Genomic DNA, 12,157 nt, shown 5'->3' with positions numbered 1-12,157 from the left:
GCCATTGCACCTGGTGCTCTGAGCAGATATTCCAGCCTGTGATTTCTGTGCAGATAAAACCAGTCTGTGATTCTATGGAGGGGGCTTTAGGCAACCTGATCTAGTGGGAGGTGTCCGTGCCCTCGTCAGGGAGGGGTGCAACTGGGTGATCTTGAAGGCCCCTTCCTACCCCACAAACTGGGGCTTCCTAGAGCACCGTGAGCTGCAAAGCTGATGGTCAATGGCACTCCCATGAGGCTGCAAAAGGTTGTCTGGCTGTGAGTATTTGATACAGGTACACTGCTGAACTCTGACTTTGCTGTATTTGCCAAGCATTACAGAAAGACTATCCGCAAGTACCAAACCCCCCACCTGTGTGCTCAATTGACAAGGGATATAATTTCAGCAGAGGAAAAAAAAAAAAAAAAAAAAAAAAAAAAAAAAAAAAAAGGATGTTTATATACATGGGGGAGCAGAGAAGAGAAAGAGGCTATCACACTTCTTGCAGCAGAAATAGCATGAAACAGCCAATGGAGTTCAGATCAGGTCTGCATCTCATAAACCAACACCTGAAGCTTCCTTCAGCTCTGACACATGGGTTTTGTTAATTACTGTGATTTTTAAGTCACCAGTTTCAGGCATGACCTCAGTGTGACAACAAGACTGCAACAATACACTAATTTGTCACAAAGGGCATCTTTAATTCCTTCAGTTTCTCGGTGCATTTGATTAGGATTGCATTCATTGAACATCTTTGCTCAGCAGGAAATTTAAGTTACCATCGTGGACAGATTGATACAGCACAAATATCCCTACAGGCTCACCATCCCCATGAAACTTTATCTTTTAGGGCCAACACAGTGGTAATTTTGCTCTATCCATCTGTACCAATTACACTTCCCTTGTGTTGTTTCCATCACACAGATTTATTACAGCTGCTTGTTTAGCTAAAGCCCAGGAGTTATGAACCCAAGCTGACCTGATCCTCTGTGCAAAACTCAGTTCCTGGCTTGCCCTAACCACAATGCCACTTGAGAATGTGTCAGTACACAATGGGCACACACGCAATGCCACTGAGGGCACGACACACCCCTATTGTGTGAAGGTGCACCCTTTATTTTCATTCTATTACAAATAATCTTACTTTGCTTCTTTGTTACTGACTCACACATCTAATCCACATGCTCCTTCAGGTAGCAAACCACACACGGGCTGTAGCGTGCCTGTCTGCGAACAGCCTGCTTTGTGCCAGCACTCCTCAACACTTGCAGGTGCCTGTTGGCAGTCCCAGAGGTCACTGGCCTTCTGCTGCAAGCGTGAAAGCAAACCTAAGCAAAAGCCCGTGGTGTTATCCCTTGTGGTGGTGCTCCAGGTCCTGCTCCCGGTGGTGTTAGCTGTCACTAGTCGTGCAGCAAGATGAATTATCTCGCCTGACCCTAGCTCTGCCTATCTTTTAGTCCCAGGTCTTTGTATTGGGGTTCCCAACCAAAACTGCAGGCTCCAAGAACTTCCCACCTGTATCTATCAACAATCTCCCCAAGGCTATATATATATATATATATATATGTATATATATATAATTCTTTTTTGCCAGGTTCTAATTGTAATCATAACTCACATCCCTGTTCACTTTTCTTTATGTCTCCCTCTATTTTTTCAAATTTGACATTCAGTTTCCCTTTCAAAACTGTAACAATGGCTCTTCAGACTCTTACTGCTCATGTGCATTGCTTTGGTTTAATTTTCCTTCTTGCTTTCTGGAAAAATGACGTCTCTCTTATGTTTCATTTTTATGCGGCGCAAAGTACTTCTCAAATTTTGGTGGGGCACTTTCGCAGCCTCCTATTCCTGAGTTAACCAAAAACCCATAAAGTATATGAAAACCTTCCTTACTCAGAAGAAAGACAATTTTCTGCTCGCCTTCATTTTGCCTGGCACCAGCTGTTTTCAGATGCAAACTCCTCAAATCTCCTGAAGTCGTCTTCCACTGGCTGGGTCAGACCTGGGTCAGTCCTGGCTGGCTTTTTTGCTGCTCCATTTTCTATTTGATTATTTTCTTTCACTTCTGTTTACTACAGGTACCCCATGCTCAGTGATGAACCGGGGCCCACATTATTTGAGAGAGGTCTTTATTAAGCACGCAGGTCCAGCTCCTCTGCTTAGCAGGACACATATTACTTCCCTGGGTTTCTATAGCAAACTACAGAAAGCCTAGGACTTCTAATGTAAATAGCAGTCCTTTTCTAGGCTTTTCTTATAGAAAGCCTAGAACTTCTAAGCCTATAGCAAAAAAAAAAAAAAAAAAAAAAAAAAAAAAAAAAGGACATTTAAAACTCTGAATCCCACTTCCTGATTTGTAGACATTCATAAACTACAAGTAAATTATCCCTTCTCACTACAGAAGGCTTTTGTACCTGCAGTGCTCTGCAAACCAACTAGCTATGGCTTACACTTCTGCAAAGACAATCCACCTGCTTTATGGCTGCTGACAGCTCAGCTGTGGGGCTCTGAACACTTTAACATCCATGGTGAGAGAAGCTACTTGTATTGGGCTTGAGCAGGGAGGGGATGCTTCCTTGCAAATCAGGCTCAGCCTATTTAATGCCTGGGAGACAAGAGCCAGAATCCAGACTTGGCTCACAAATGCAGCTGCAGCACTCCTCCTGCACAAGAGGCAGGTGGACATGTGGGATTTGCAGGGACCACAGTCTTATCCAAAACCATGGATCTCTGAAGGGGATTTACCAACTGAACAAAGGCTGGAGCATGCAGTCTGGGGGTCGACGGAGGCACCTCCTGCATCCACGGCAAGGAGTGGAAAAATAAGGAAAGACATGGCACAGCTGTGATGAATGGAGCACAGATGTTGCAGATGGAAAATATGGCTGGTTTCTTGGCCCCATTTCTCTGGGTGTGGCTACACAATACATCAGATTCAATGATAAATATGAACTATGAAATACATGGTGCTTCTGTTCCCATCACCTTGCTCCCAGACTCTGTGAAATGATCCATGGTAAATACAGTCATTTTGGGAAAGGTTATTTTAATCCAGATCAATGGGTGTGGTTGAGTACAGGCTGAAATTCCTGCCCAAACAGTGGCTTTAGCAGATCTGAGGGGCAGCAAATTGCACACTAATACTAGAATGTACCCAGAGTCCAGGGAAAGTAGGCAGGAGAACAAGATTTTTCTAGTCAGTTTTGCCACCATGCACAGTGTGGTATGTATACATTCTAAATAACTGAAATAGCCCCATCCAGGTAAAAATTTAGAATGCATGTCATACCTTCACTCACCGATTTTCCACATCAGGTCAGGTTTTGCACTTGAGCATGGTTTGTAAATTTTTTGTTATTGTTTGCTTTTATCTGTATTTAGCTGATCTAACAATCACAGATATCCACAGGGCTTAGAATTATCTTTTTTTTTTCTTATGCAAAAGTACTGAATATCACACAAAAAATCCAACAGCTCAGTATATGAGAAGGTACATCCCAAGCACAGGGCTTGGTGACAGGCAGTGTTCAAGACTGCCCATGCTGCCAAGTGGTCTTGGTGGAGCAGTGCTCTTAAACACCATGAGATGAACCAAATCCAAGTCCCCAGGTTTTGAATGCACATCACTGTAAACTGGACTTGGAGGTACAACTGGGAAAATACAAAAGGTTTAAAATGCATTAGGTCCCCAAACTCCCTGTTGTTGTTGTTTTTTGTTTTTTTTCCATGCCCGGGTTGTGCACCTGCTAAGGGGGTGCACAGCATCAGGCAGTAAACCAAGAGGTCACCTTCACTGCTGGGTATCAGAGAGGGACACAAGGTTGGTGCAACGCTTGCTAATGCTCTGGCAACAGCAACGCAGAGGCCTGGCACGCTTGGCATGGCCTGGCCTCGTAATGTGCCACATAAAGCCATGTTTGTAAAGGGCCTCCTTTAAAGGCTTGCTGTGTTAACCCTTTCAGCCAAATTGCTCAAATTTTGGTTCCAAAGAGTATGATGCATTTGCTTTCCCCTTTCTAAAGGGAACACTAAAATTTCAGCTTTTAGAAATAATCAGCACTAATCATCTTTAACATCAATGCACACTAGTATTTGTATTTCTACACTTCGCCTTACATCCCCTCGTGTTTGAACTCCACAAAAACAAAACAGGGAGCACCACGTCTCACACTGCTCCCTGCTCTGCCGGTGGGAAATGCCAAGGGCAACTTGCAGAGCAGGCAACTGAAATGTTTGTTTTTAATCCCAGAATAGCGCTCTTTTAGAACTGAAATGGGACTGGCCTGCATTCAACCACGAATAAGTTTAAGAAACTAAAAATGGTCACTCTTGCCCTCAGGGTTCACAACAAAAACAGTGGCTTGGGTTTAAATCTACTCACTTACTGCACAGGCTTTGAAAGTATCCCTGAAAACTCCCCAGCTCATTAAATACCTGAAGGGGTGTCTGGGATGAGGTGGGCTAGCTATACTTGGGTTCTGTTTGCAGCTGTATGTACAGAAACCCACAAAACTGTGTGCACACCAGAGTGCTGCTACCCCCTCCGCTCAAACGCGCCAACGCAATTAGCTGTAATTGCCGGGAAGCAGCCTCGGTCTGTTATCTGCCACGTTTTAAAGCGACGATCCAATATCCTCCATCTGTCTTCATTAAAGCACTCCTCGCACTGACACCCGAGCAGCCAAAACCTGCTTTCTGGCCCGCTGGGCGCAGCGCTCGGGTTACGGTGGGAGCCGAGCGGAGGGCTGGGGGCAGCGGCAGCCCCTCTCCCCCCGCAGCCTCCCGAACAAAGCAGCTTCCCCGCACGGCTCCGCTCGCTCCACCCCGATGTCGATCGCCTGGGTGAAAAACCTCAGCCCAAAGCACTCCGACTCAGCTTTGCGAAGCTCCGCGGGTGGCAAAAGCGCAAGTTTTCTGCCCCGAAAGCTGGCAGAGGGAAGGGGCGAGTCGAAGGGAAGCGCTCGACCTTACCCTTGAAGGCTTGCAAAAGTCACACCAACAAAGTTGCTGCCCTCCATAGCACTCGCACACGCTCCTCTGGTCTCATTCACACGCAGCTCTGTCCCCTCCCGGGACCAGCAGCTCGGCTCATAGTCGCGGCGAGGACGTTCATCTAAGCAAGAAAAAGCTTCCAGACGCTGCCGGGCATCGTGGGCTCACCTCCCACCCTGCAGGACCTGGAGCAGACCCGCTCTGCCATGCAAAGTCCCGGTAACTAAAACTTACTCTAAGTTCCCTACTTCTTACTTCAGTCACTGGGCTTGGCGCCTTGCCAAATCCTTCCTTTTTTTTTTTTTTTTTTTTTTTTTTTTTTTTTTTTTTTTTTTTATTCTGTTTCCTGTAGATAGGGAGAGTGTAGCGGCTCCCTTAAAAATAAAATGCCCAGCACAACGTGCTGTGAAAGACCACAGCAGCAGGAGCACGGAGGGATGGGGCACCCTGTGTGACTCTGGAGATGACCGCTGGTCTCCTCACCTACCTCCTGTCGGCGCAGAAACCTTCAAACTACGAGGGTAAAAGGGTCCAGCGTATCAAATTGCCTTAAAAAAGGATGAGCTTGGTAAGGGATCCATCTCCCAGCAGCAGCCCCTCTCCGTAACGCCGAAGCCTGTCAGGGTTCCTTACACCCAGAGAAACTGCCCTACAAGCCGATCCCAAGGCTCCACCTCGTCCACTTTCCAACAGTTGTGAGCAGCAAAAACTCTGCAGGGAGAAAGCCTCATAAAGCACGATTGCATAACTCAACCACAGGGCTTCCTCCAGCCCGTCGGAGGATCGCCTTGGCGCCGAAACATCAGGGTTTGCTCATCCCTGGCAGTGTGACCTCCCCGTGGCCACTGGGACATGCGCATGGCCTCATCACTGTCTGAGGACCCTCCTCACCCTCAGCAGCCTCCCACTATTCCCGCTTGTTCCCCTCCCACCATGAAAAACATCAGTGTTTTTCCCCCAGTTATAGGGCCGCTCACAAGAGAGTGTCCCCCTAGATGTCAGAACCAACCAGGTTTACTGCAAAGACCCAAACCAGGCCAACGGCGACGTTAATCCGTCTTCCTGCTTCCCTACACCCGTGGACTGTAATTATTCTGCGATCACCCTAAGATGTGTCAACAGTAGCGTCTGCCAGAAACATGCCAGTTCACTGCAGACAGCAAGAGAAAGTTTAACTTGGAAGATTTCTATCTGTATTTCTCTCTCCATTTTTTTCCTTCATCTACTGTGTTTTCCCACTGGATTGATGTTAGATGGATTGATGCTAGAATTAATTTCAAGCCTACCCGCAGATACTTGAATGCATCAATCAGCCAATTAATTATAGTAACTTGAGAGGCAAAGGTTTGACAAAAAGTATTTTCTGGAAGGTGAAATTTTCTGAAGTCCTGCCATGACAAAAAGCTTTGGAAGACCCAGGATGCTGTACCAGCAGTGCTCCAGTGGTCACAGAAGGATGAGTGCAAAGGGGCAATGAGCAGAATTAGCAATTTCTGAAGGAAAAGCAAGAGCATGTACCCGTCTGCACTGGGGGTTATGCCAGATACTCTGGCATTGACTCCAATGTTATTCTTCCAAGTTACAACTATTTTAGACAATATTAATTTATTCAAATTCCTAATAAATAAATAAATAAATAAATAAATAAATAAATAAATGGATCTACATAAACAGCCAATGTGGGACACAGTGTACAGGACTGATCTCCTCCAGACTCAGGACAGATGATTTTGAATTGAAAATCATCTAACTCAAAAAGGAATTTCCTCTGCACTAGCCATTTCTCATGTTCTCACCACCCACAACCCATTTCAACAGCAACAACCACAAGTATCTTTTTTTTTTTTCTTTTTTTTTTTTTCCCTGCAGTCAAAAGAACAAGGATTTGGATTAATTTGGCTCTCCTATATATTTGGAGAACCCCTTGTTCTTGCTTCATTCTGCAGTTTTATTCCTTCTTAAGTTCAGAACTTAACTTGTGTGGTTTTGTTTGTTTGTTTGTTTGTTTGTTTTCTTTCTTCATTTTAAGACGTTAGCTAAGTTCGCCACTTTCTTTGCTGCTCTCTTTATATGAGCTTGTTACCACATTGACCTTGGCCACAGCCATTGCTTCCTTACTAGAGATAAGTTCATCTCCTTCCTTTAACATGAGGGTAGACTCAACCATAAAACCAGCTGGCCTTGAGGCTTGTTGTTTAGACTTCAAAATAGCTAAAAATTAGGTAGGATGTTTTGTTCTTCGTGATTTTTCATGGCACAGAAATCCATTTCATTCACACAGGCAATGACTTTTTCCCCTCTGCTGTATGATCCCCATGTGCTTCAGTGGGACTACTCATGTAAGGCAAGCTCAGCACATGCAGAAGCACTCAGAAAAACAGGAGTTACTCTGTACTGACCCATCTCTGAGATCTCTTGTCTAGCCCTACACTTTGGCCCCTGGGAAACATCTTCCCAACAACCACATCACTTCCTCCTTTGCTAATTTCTGAACCCATCACGGAAGGATGCAGCCTGAAAAGTAAGTTGTCTGGATTTCAGTGCCTACGTACACGTACTCCAGGTGTTTGAGCTCCCACTGCAGTCAGTGTGGTTTGGGCAGAAGTTCAGCTGGCCAGCTATAGCAAGGCAGCAGCAAGTTTGCTGTGATCACTGATGTGGGAAGGAGTTCATTCTGCTGCCTTTCCAGTAAAGGAGAGCAAGCGGCTGCACACCATAGGTCTTCATCTTTGAGTCCTCCACTTTCCAAGCTACCCACTAGTCATGGGTGGCTGGCATAGAGCAGGATGGATTTACATTCATGCCATGAAGAACTTATTTCAGCACCACAGCAGGGAGAAATATTTCCAGTCATTCAGCCTGTGCTGGATTTCAGCTACAATCAAGGTGCAAAACTGAGGACTTATTGGCATCTAAGGGATGCCTCCTTCTGGGACAGATCCTATGTTCCACCAAAAAGCAAAGCTGAGAGAGCAGTTGACCTTACCTGGAAAACACTGGACTCAAACATTTCTGTTGAGTTAGAAAGATTTTGAATGGCTAAATATGCTGCTGAGCAACCAAGGAGGATAACTAGAAGAGAGAGAACCAGGAGGGAAACATGCCGGGAACACCCTACAGAGCAGACAAACTAAATGCTAGGCACTGGGAGAAGCCCTCCCTATGCGATGCAATATTTAAGGCTACTTTCAACCTGTCTACATTTCTGACTATTTTATATAGTTCAAAATGGGCACTGATGAGTGTGTTTTGTTTTGTTTTGTTTTGTTTTGTTTTGTTTTACTGTCTTGTAACTCCAGTCTTGCCCAAACTGCAAGGTGTGAAACTTGACCTGTTCCCCTGTTGCTGGTGTCTCTCATGCCACACTTATTTAACTGCTCTGCCAAAGAACCAATAATGTTCTGATAAGCTGGTAGAAATTCAGCATAACTCTGCTTGAAGGGATGCTCTGGATTCCTATGCACACACACAGCTCCTTGGATGCGATCTGAAGGCTGGGACACAGCCTCAGCATGGCAGGTTCATGCAGCAATATTCCCATACATCACTGATTATTCCAGCACTTGGGTGCTGTAAGGTACATGCCCAATAGAAAAGGTCAGAAAATAGTTTCAGTGGGTGTGTGCAGAATAACATGACTTGTACTGATCAGGATGCAGTGGAGGGCTGCTTACCTGCAGCAGGGAAAGAAGGGTGCGTGAATAGAAATGCCCTTTCTCCATCAACCCCCTGTCCCAGTACTCTTAGCCTTTAAAAAACAATCCTCTGGGGAAATTCATGAGAAATCCACAAAGGTGGAGCCTCTTGCATATGAAAGGAAAGCAGCAGCTTGCTCTGATGACTATTGATCTCATCTTCCTGGCACTAACACCAGCTAACATGATACATTCTTGACTTTTTAAAACTGAAATTAAAATAGTCTCTTTCTTTCTTCCTTTTCACAGCCCAAAGAAGACAGAGCAGAGGTGAAAAACTTTTGGTCAGAGAGTGTTTATATGGATCAGTTGTTCATATTACACTGAGGAGGAGATAAAATTTGCATTCAGTTCTGCAGGGAATGAGGCCCAAAATCAACCCATCTCTGAGGTCTGGTTCCTACCAGATTTGGTATCTTGCACTTACAAACTCCCCCTGGCCAACAGTTTCATTGCCCTGGTTGGGAAGGGGCTGTTGCAAGAGTGGAAGTCTTGCAGGGACCTGAAACACCTGCAGTGATACTGTTAAGGGATTTGAAGCACACTGAAATTAATAGGACCTGATGGAGATACACCTGGCACGGGATTGTGTTCTTGGGCTATAAATATGTGTCTATTTGCTGGTGACACAGCACATGCCCAATTGCATGGGGAGAGCACGGGGATTAATTAGCAGCAGCCCCAGATGTGTCCACCCTGCTTTTAGCACGTATTTCCTAATCACCTTCAGTGAACTAAGTGGAATCCCGGGGGAAGGGGGAGGAGGGGGGAGATTGGGAGGTCTTGTTAAAAGCTAATCATGCCTACGTGAATAGAAAAATCAATAGCTGAGGGCAAAGCAACAGCCCAGCCTGTTAGAGCCTCAGATTAAAGTGCCCTTTGTAACATGGGTATTACACAAGACCTCCCGCTGTTATTTGCAAGGCAGTAGCTGCCACAAACACACATGCTCTATCTGGTGGCACTTCAAAGACTGTCACATGCACGCTCCTCAGACACATCAAAAAAAAAAAAAAAAAAACCACAGCTCATACCACTGAGGAATTAGGATACCCCCCGGTGGGACCCTGTTCTTGATCACACAGAGGGAATCCAACCCATGCAGGGCGAGCAAAAGGCCTGGGTATTTTGGAGTCTTCCCATGAGCTCTGCTTAGGGGAAAAATGGGCTGCACTCTGGGGAGAAACAGCGCTTTTGGCACGGTATGATGTGACCCCAAGGGCTATATAATGGTTGTGCAACACTTAATCTCCTCAGGTCTCCCGGAGATACTCTGGCCCTCCTTGAGCACAGCCCCAGGTACTGTCTATATAACCTCTGCAGCAGAGGGATAGCGAGCACCAGTGCCTAATGTGCTTAGAGAAATCACAGGAGGGAGGCAAGGGCTGCAGTGGCTCTGCACTTTTTTTTTTTCCAGCCTGTAATCACAGGGGACACTGAGAGGCAGCATCCACCACTCTGCTCAGGCTGTTCCATGCTGCAGTGCAGCTCTGCTCCCCATTGCCACTTCCCTGGGTTTCTGTACTAAGTGTGCGTGAAGGAGATGGGAGGTTACAGGATCCTCAGGGAACAGATAGCTTCTGCATGCCCTGCAGCATCACCCAGGGACCTGGGAGTATTTGCTTAACCCCTCACAGTTAGCTTTATGCATTGCTCTGACACTCAGTCATCCTTCACATGGGAAACTCAGGTGGCACTGCAAGAGGATTCCTCTAAATATCATGTCGCATTCATTATGTTCATAAGCTCTATCAATAGTTCCCAATTAAATGTGCCATGTGTACGTACATCTGTACTGTCTCTTTTCCAGGTTACAATCACACACATCCTGCCAAGAACAACACTGAGGCAACCTGCTGCCTTGCGTGAAATTCTCCCTATCATCAACAATCTTTTATATATTTTATATTATTTTCTACATTACATCTTTGTTATGCTAACACTAAAAACTGAGACTGAGTGACTTCTCGTCCTGTCCTATCTCAAGTTCTGTGAGTTCTGAGAAGAACAAGGAAACCTCTCCCTTGTGGTCAGGACAGAATCAGAAAAACAAACAAAAAAATCTTATTAAACAAGAATTAGCTCCCCTCTGAAACATCAAATTTTAGCTAATTACCCAAAGATCTAAAATGGCTGCTCTCATTTATTACCCTGGCATAAATAGAAATAAATAAATAAACGACCACATTGATTTCCCTGGAGATTTCCCCAAAGAAACTGTATGGTATTTTTATCAACAGCTTGATCTTCAAAGGCAACACCACCTTTGCAGTAAATAAGCAGCGCACAACCACAGCTGTGCCAGCATGGCCACGGCACAGACATGCCAGGGCCTGGCACTGGCAGCCTTTGCTTTTATTCGGTGTAGCTTGTTTCATGTTATATTGTTCCCTCGTGTGCTCTCCAGGTGTTTAATAGAAACACATGTTCCTCCGCACTCAGACGGCTGAGAACAAAGGCCTGCATTATTCTCACCTCTGTGTTTAAGCAGTGAATTCCCGCTAACTTGAATGGAAGTTATGCACATAAATCCCTCTGCAGCCATATGAAAGAGAGGAATAATCTGGTGGGTGCGCAGGGCCTTCAGGGTGTGATTGCAGAGTTAAGTTATTCTCCCCAAAACTCTGCAGCAATTTACAAAATCCTGGATGGGACCAACACAGCGAAAAAAAATCAGGGACTAGAGTGCACACCCAGGGGTGCTGGGGTTACAGCTCTTGCTTAAGGTTAATTGTGTCCATTGCTACTGTTGGGGTGTGATGCAGCATGCCAGAAGGCCTTTATATTAAAGGGGATATATGGAGAAGGGAGGTATTTAAGAGAGATATTTATTATTAAGAGAGGCAGGTATTTAAATTAACCCCCCTATTCCCAGGGTTACGATTTTTCACTCCACGTTTGGTTTTCACATACTGCTCAAAGAATAAAACTAGTTGTGGACCCCATAAGAAGAAGGGCATTTGCTGCTTCTGATAGTGATCAAGGCTGTACCAGTATATCTCTGGAAGGCAAACGATATGCATCCTGGAGCTAAGAATGTGCTAATGAAGGCACACAGCAGAAAACTTAATCAAAGACTCAGAGAGACGAAAGGGAATTAAGTAAGGTATCAGCAGTAATGAATGTGTAGTCAGGGGAAATAAAAGGAGTTTTCTTAACATAGAAATAAACAAAAACAAAAACAAGCCCAAAACAAAACACACACACACACACGCACACAGAAATTAAAAAAAAATAAAACACACAGTCCTCTGGCTTGGTATGACACAGAAAGAAAAGCTCAGCCTTTGGTCTGTGCCTCCTCTCCCCAAGGAGAGGGATAATCTTCAGATTAACTCAACAGGACACCCCAATTTAAAAGAAGAGAGGTGAAAGCTGTGTTTAGCTCAGTGCAGCTGATGAGAAGTAGTACTCCTATGCATAATCTTCAGGGTGTTTTTTGTTATTTTAGCCTCTTTTGTGCCATGCTCCATTATTTCCAATTCAGAGTT

The 12,157-nt window shown here is 45.1% G+C and overlaps 1 protein-coding gene across 3 annotated transcripts in view; it reads right to left on the bottom strand.

The window, feature by feature from the left end:
* The window catches only part of LOC311426877 (phospholipid-transporting ATPase ID-like), an 86,711-nt gene that overhangs the window by 63,678 nt on the left and 10,876 nt on the right, over positions 1–12,157 (bottom strand). The window contains exons 1-2 of one of the 3 annotated variants that reach the window (XM_084503659.1): positions 5,459–5,745; positions 4,951–5,092 (exon numbers count right to left, since the gene is read on the bottom strand). The exons of 1 other annotated variant lie outside the window; for it this stretch is intronic. The gene's annotated coding sequence lies outside the window, so the exon portion shown is untranslated. Of the gene's footprint in view, positions 1–4,950; positions 5,093–5,458; positions 5,746–12,157 lie in introns of those variants that run through there. One more of the 3 variants, XM_084503661.1, reaches the window with a different exon arrangement.

The sequence above is a fragment of the Aythya ferina genome, assembly GCF_964211825.1.
Source record: "Aythya ferina genome assembly, chromosome: Z".
NCBI classification, from domain to species: domain Eukaryota; kingdom Metazoa; phylum Chordata; class Aves; order Anseriformes; family Anatidae; genus Aythya; species Aythya ferina.
This window is presented reverse-complemented; position numbering and strand designations above follow the sequence as displayed.